This window comes from Mus musculus, chromosome 4 (assembly GCF_000001635.26).
Source record: "Mus musculus strain C57BL/6J chromosome 4, GRCm38.p6 C57BL/6J".
Lineage (NCBI taxonomy): Eukaryota > Metazoa > Chordata > Mammalia > Rodentia > Muridae > Mus > Mus musculus.
The window spans coordinates 150,219,884-150,225,683 of NC_000070.6; positions in this window are offsets into that span (position 1 = coordinate 150,219,884).

Sequence of the window (5,800 nt, forward strand, 5' to 3'; positions counted from 1 at the left end):
TCTTTCTACGTGAAATCTGGAGTATGGCCTCCAACTATGAGACCCGCCTGCCTCCCTCTGCCTCCCTGCCCCCCAACTGCTGGGATTTAAAGACCTGAATGACCACACCCAACAAGATTTATTTTATTTTTAGCAATGTGTGTGTATATGGGTCTTGTGTAGGCATATGCACCGGTGTACGGGTGCCCTCAGGGCCCAGTAGATGGTACTGGATCTCCACGAGCTGGAGTCCCGGTGGTTGTGAGACACAAAGCATGAGTCCTAGCAACTGAACTTGGGTCTTCTGAAAGAGCAGCATGTACTCCTAACCACTGAGCCATCTCTTAAGCCTCTAAAGACACTTTCTCTTTCAATTTTTTAAATATTAATTTATTTTATGTTTATGGGTGTTTTGCCTGCACGTATGTCTTTGCCCCACCTGAATTTAGTAGCCACAGAGTCCAGAAGAGGGTGTCACGTTCCCTGGAACTTAGATTTACAGTCATGATCTGCCAGTGTTCTCAACCACTGAGACACCCCAAAAGAAAAGGTATTTCAGACCCATCTTACAGATGAACAAAATGAGGCTCAGAGGTATTGACCTCCTCAAGCAAGTCAGAAGTAGCAACGCTACAGGCAGGTAAAGCAGGCTCCCCAAGCTCTCCTGCTTGGAGATGCCCCTCCTCGATATCCTGAATGCTCACAGCTGTCCTCTCCCTGGAAGCTGCCTAACTGATACTTACTGATGCCTGGATGTGCAGATTCAGCCTCCTGCCTCAGTTTCTCCTTCAGCCCAGCCTTGCCTTCACCACTGACTTGAGTGTCTTTCCTAAGGGACAGTCTGTTCACAGGATCCAGGACAGCCAACTCGCTTGCCTATAAACTCCTCCCTCCACTAGCAGGGAGTGGCTCCAGGGGGAGGAGCATTCTCCAGCGGGACCTGGGCAGGCGCTTCCCGCGTGTACAGCACTCTCATACCACATGTTTGCCAAATGCTGAGTGACCTCTGCCCTGCTGACCACACAGCCTTTAGAAGCTCAGACGTCACTACCTGGGAAAGCGCAGTGGTGAGTGAGCTGCCTACCTTTTGATAAAAACGCGCGCTTGCATGCGCACACATACATACAGTCGCGCACGCACGCACAGAGCAATCAGTAAGAATAACGTCTCCATGACATTTGAGGAGCTCCAAAGTTACAGATCGTTAGTTTTCGGTTGTTTCCTTCATCAGAGTCTCCCTATTTATCTCAGAACGGCCTCAAAAGCACCATCCTCCTGCCTCACTGTTGTTGGAGTTACAAGTCTGCAACACCAAGGCCCTCTGAGAAGGTCAAGGGTCTTCCAGAAAATTTCATCACACAAGGACTTTGGAACACTTTCAGTCTGCCCAGCCTCAGCAACTGAGTCTTTCTGGGAACCAAGTCTTCCTCAGGCTCCCTCCCAGTGCCTAGCTGTCCCGGATCCACTCGGGTCCCCTGTGCAGCCACTGTCAGCCACCCAGAGCGTGAGCTTGCCTTGAGTTGCCGTGGAGGCTGATTACAGAGGTACCCCAGGGTGTATTGCTGCCTACCTGGCAGCCTGAGGCGTTATTAGCTGAACACTCACTTACTAAGCTTGAACCTTACCCTGCACAGCCTGTGGCCGCCTGACCTCTGGCTCCCAGATCCTTCTGGGCAAACACCTCACAGCCCTTTCTGCCTAGTCAAGGACCTTTGGGGAATATGTCCTAGCTAGTGTTTAACAATCCCTGGGGAGACAAGACAGAAAGAGGCTGAAGATGGTGGCCCACGGGGGGGAGGGAAAGTGGATTTGGGGCATCTCCAGAGTCAGGGTCTTTTCTGCATACCCAGGGAACAAATCCTACCTCGTGACAAATTATTTTCAATAAACAAGGGTCCTCCCCAACTCCCCTTGGCTTGCAACTCCGGATCCTGAGGATCAGAGGGAGCAAGGAGGAAACCTTGGTTGGACCTCACCACTGGCTTCTCCAAGCGCCATTCTGATCTTTCTCTCCCCAAAGTTCCCAGCTCAAAGCTGCCCCAGGAGGCAAATCTTCCCTCACATGTCTCCCACACACTATTTATTTATTTATTTATTTATTTATTTGACTTTTAGAGACAGGATGTTCTGTGTAACATAGCCCTGGCTGTGCTGGACTCGCTTTGTAGACCAGGCTGGCCTTGAACTCACAAAGATCCACCTGCCTCTGTCTCCCGAGTGCTAGGATTAAAGGAGTGCACCATCGTTTATTTTTAATAAAAGGATTTATTCACCAAATGCATTTTACTTATATGGATGGTGCCTAATGCCTGCAGAATCCAGAAGACGTCATCAGACCCCACCCCTGGCAATGGAGCTATCGAAAGTTGTGAGCTGTCATGTACCAGATAGCTATCTCTCCAGGCCTTATTCCCAGTTTATTATATCTGACCCTGATTCTGGCCACAGGCAAAACTGTGTAGATGTCAAAAATTACATAGTACAGAGCTGGTATGTAGCTACCTGCTGTCAATAGTCACAAAGGCCATGCAGATGCTTGTAAGACACCCTGTGGGTTCTGGGTGCTGATCCTAGTCCTCTACAGGAGTGACCATGGAAATCTTTCCAGCCCGGATTTATTTTACTTTTAGTTACATATATGTGTGTGTGTGCTCTAGTTACATATATATGTGTGTGTGAGGGGGGGTGCTCTGTGTGTGGGGATGTGTGTGCTGTGTGTGGACAGGTGCCCATAAAAATCTCTCTGGACCTGGAGTTACAAGCAGTTGTGAGCTGCCCAGTGTGGGTGCTGAGAACCAAACTTGGATTCTCTGTAAGATCAGTGAACACCACTGAGCCATTTCTCCAGTGTGCACTATTTTTTTTAAAGATTTATTGATTTTATTTATGAGTACATTGCAGCTGTCTTCAGACACACCAGAAGAGGGCATCAGATCCCATTACAGATGGCTGTGAGCCACCATGTGGTTGCTGGGAATTGAACTCAGGACCTCTGGAAGAGCAGCCAGTGCTCTTAACCTCTGAGCCATCTCTCCAATCCTCCAGTGTGCACTATAAACCACTGAGTCATTTCTCCAGCCCTGAAAACTTTTTATTTTGTTTTTTTTTTAATTTGGTTGGTCTATGCAATTGCAATGGACTATTACATATCAAACACTTCTACAGATTTATTTTCAGTTCCAGAAGTCAAATCCATGGTAGGTAAAAGCTCTTCCACTAAAGCTCGCCTCACTCTCATGAACAGACTATATTGAGATTTGGGGAGCTGGTTAGAACTGTCTCAATTTTCTTTGAATAAAAAATAAATTTGACTGACCTGTCTGCTCTGCCTGTGGTCTGTGAACTTTTCACGCAGACAAGTGTCTTCCAATTTTGAGCAAGTAACATCTCGTAACTCACAGACTCTCAGCCTTGATCCAGGTGACCACGAGGAGGCTGGGGGGCATCTATGTGTGCACACGCAGAGGTCAGGGGTCAGACGTTGAATCCGGCGACTTTCTCTGCAGTTCTCCGCCTCCGTTTTCTTTTTAAAAGCTTTATTCAATTTGTTACTATTATTCGTGTGTGTGTGCGCGCGTGTGTGCGTGCATGAGTGAGTGTGTACACATGATACACATGTACAGGTCAGAGGAAAAGTTTGTGGAGTCAGTTTTCTTTTTCCACCTTTACTTGGGCTTCAGGAGTCTAACTCAGATCATCAAAGAGATCAGAATCACCTGCCCCATAAGCCACCGGTGCAGGGGTTACAGGAACACACCACAATGTCCCCCCCTTTTTTCCTTTAGCAGGGTCTCATGTATGCCAGGTTGACATCAAACCCACAATGCTGCCAAGAACTCCATTGGACTGATTCTCCTGCCTCCACCTGCAGAGGGGAGGACATAACCTCCCATGTCGGGTTTACGGAATACTGGTGCTTCAAACAGACCAGGCAAGCGCTCTGCCTACTGAGACGCAGCCCCAGCCCCACCACTTGCTCTTCACCCTTTCTGACAATAGTAATCTTTGCTAGCATATGGGCAATACGTCATTAGTTTGTTTTTTTATTCGTGTTTCCCTTTCCATGTTAGTGATGCTGAACTTTTTCTCACCCACTCTGATTAGTAAGCCTTCTGTTACTATAACAAACGCCTGAGATGATTGAGTTATAAAGAGAGAAGGTTTCCTCCTGACTCAGCACTTTGGAGATTTCAACCCACAATTTTATTGGCTCTCAGAACCAATCAGGTGTTTGGAGCCTGAGGTAAGACAGCCATGCACCTTGTGGGTCAGACATAAAACAGAAGAGGAAAGGAGGGGTGAATCCCAGCATGCCCTTCAAGATCATGCCTCCAGTGACCGGAAGACCTCCCACCATTAAAAGCTCTGTAACCAGGCCAGGGAAATGTTCAGCAGGTGCTAGCCTCCAGGCCTCATGACCTGATTTCAGCTTCCCAAAAGTTGTCCCCTGACCTCCACAGGCACACCATGGTACATGCTTGTGCACGTACACATATGCACACAAGGAAGACATGTAAATATATTTTTAATTTTTTTTTTTTTGAGAAAGGCTGGGCAGTGATGTCTCATACCTTTAATCCCAGCGCTTGGAAGGCAGAGGCAGGTGGATCTCTGTGATTTTGAGGCCAGCCTGGTCTACAAAGGGAGTCCAGGACAGGCAGGACTACACAGAGAAACCCTGTGAAAAACTATAAACAAACAAAATAAAATGTTTGTTTGTTTTTTAATAGAGTCTCATTATATACTTCTGGCTGGTCTAGATTCATTATATTGTTATAAAGACCAACATGGCCTTGAACTCAAAGTGGTTCACCTAAATACTGGGATTAAAGATATGTGCATAATTTATTAAAGATATGTGCATAAATTTATGTCCATATGGTACTTTATATAGTTTTTGCCTCTTCTTTTAACTTTTTGCTTTTATGGTTATTGGTTGTGCATGTCTGCTTGTTGGTACCACTTGTGTGTAGGTGCCCCTGAAGGTCAGAACCAAACTGCCTCCTTACCTCCCGCTCTGTGGACGGTGGAAGTCTAAGGGACCCCTGCCTGTCTGCATGTACGTCTGTGTAATATAAGCGTGCTTGTTCTCATGGAAACCAGAAAGGGGTGCTGGAGTCTACACCTGAATGAAATTACAGACAGTTATAACCTGCCATGTGATTGCTGGGAATGAACCCTGGGTTCTCAGGAAGAGCTATACCATCTCTCTGGCCTCCATTTTCTTCATCATTATATCATTATATCATTATAATGATAATTTATGTGTGGGGGCCCATCCTACTGTGGCTGGTATGTCCCTGGCCAGGTGGTCCTGGGGTATATAACAAACAATGCAAACTGAGCAAGCCAGAAGGAGGAAGCTAATGATTTCTGTTTCCCCAAGGAAGGCTTCTGCATCAGTTCAGCCTCCAGGTTCCTGGCCTGACTTCCCTCAGTGCTGGAGTGCGACCTGAGAGTTGTAAGCTGAGTTTAACCCTCTCCTCCCTAGCTGGCTTTTGGCCATGGTGTCTTATCCCAGCAAGAAGATCCAACACTAACTCCATTCTTCAGCATATGGACATCCAAGTGTATCCAGAGGTCCTGAGTTCAAATTCCAGCAACCACAACCATCTGTAATGGGATCTGATGCCCTCTTCTGGTGTGTCTGAAGACAGCTACAGTGTAGTCATATAAAATAAATAAAATCTTTTTTTTAAAAAAGGGAAGAAGAAAGAGAGGAAGAGGAGGAGGAAGAGGAGGAAGACAGAGGACATCGTATAGCACCTGCAGAAAAAGCCATTCTTTTGACCCATACAGGGCAAACTGGGCTGGGTGATGC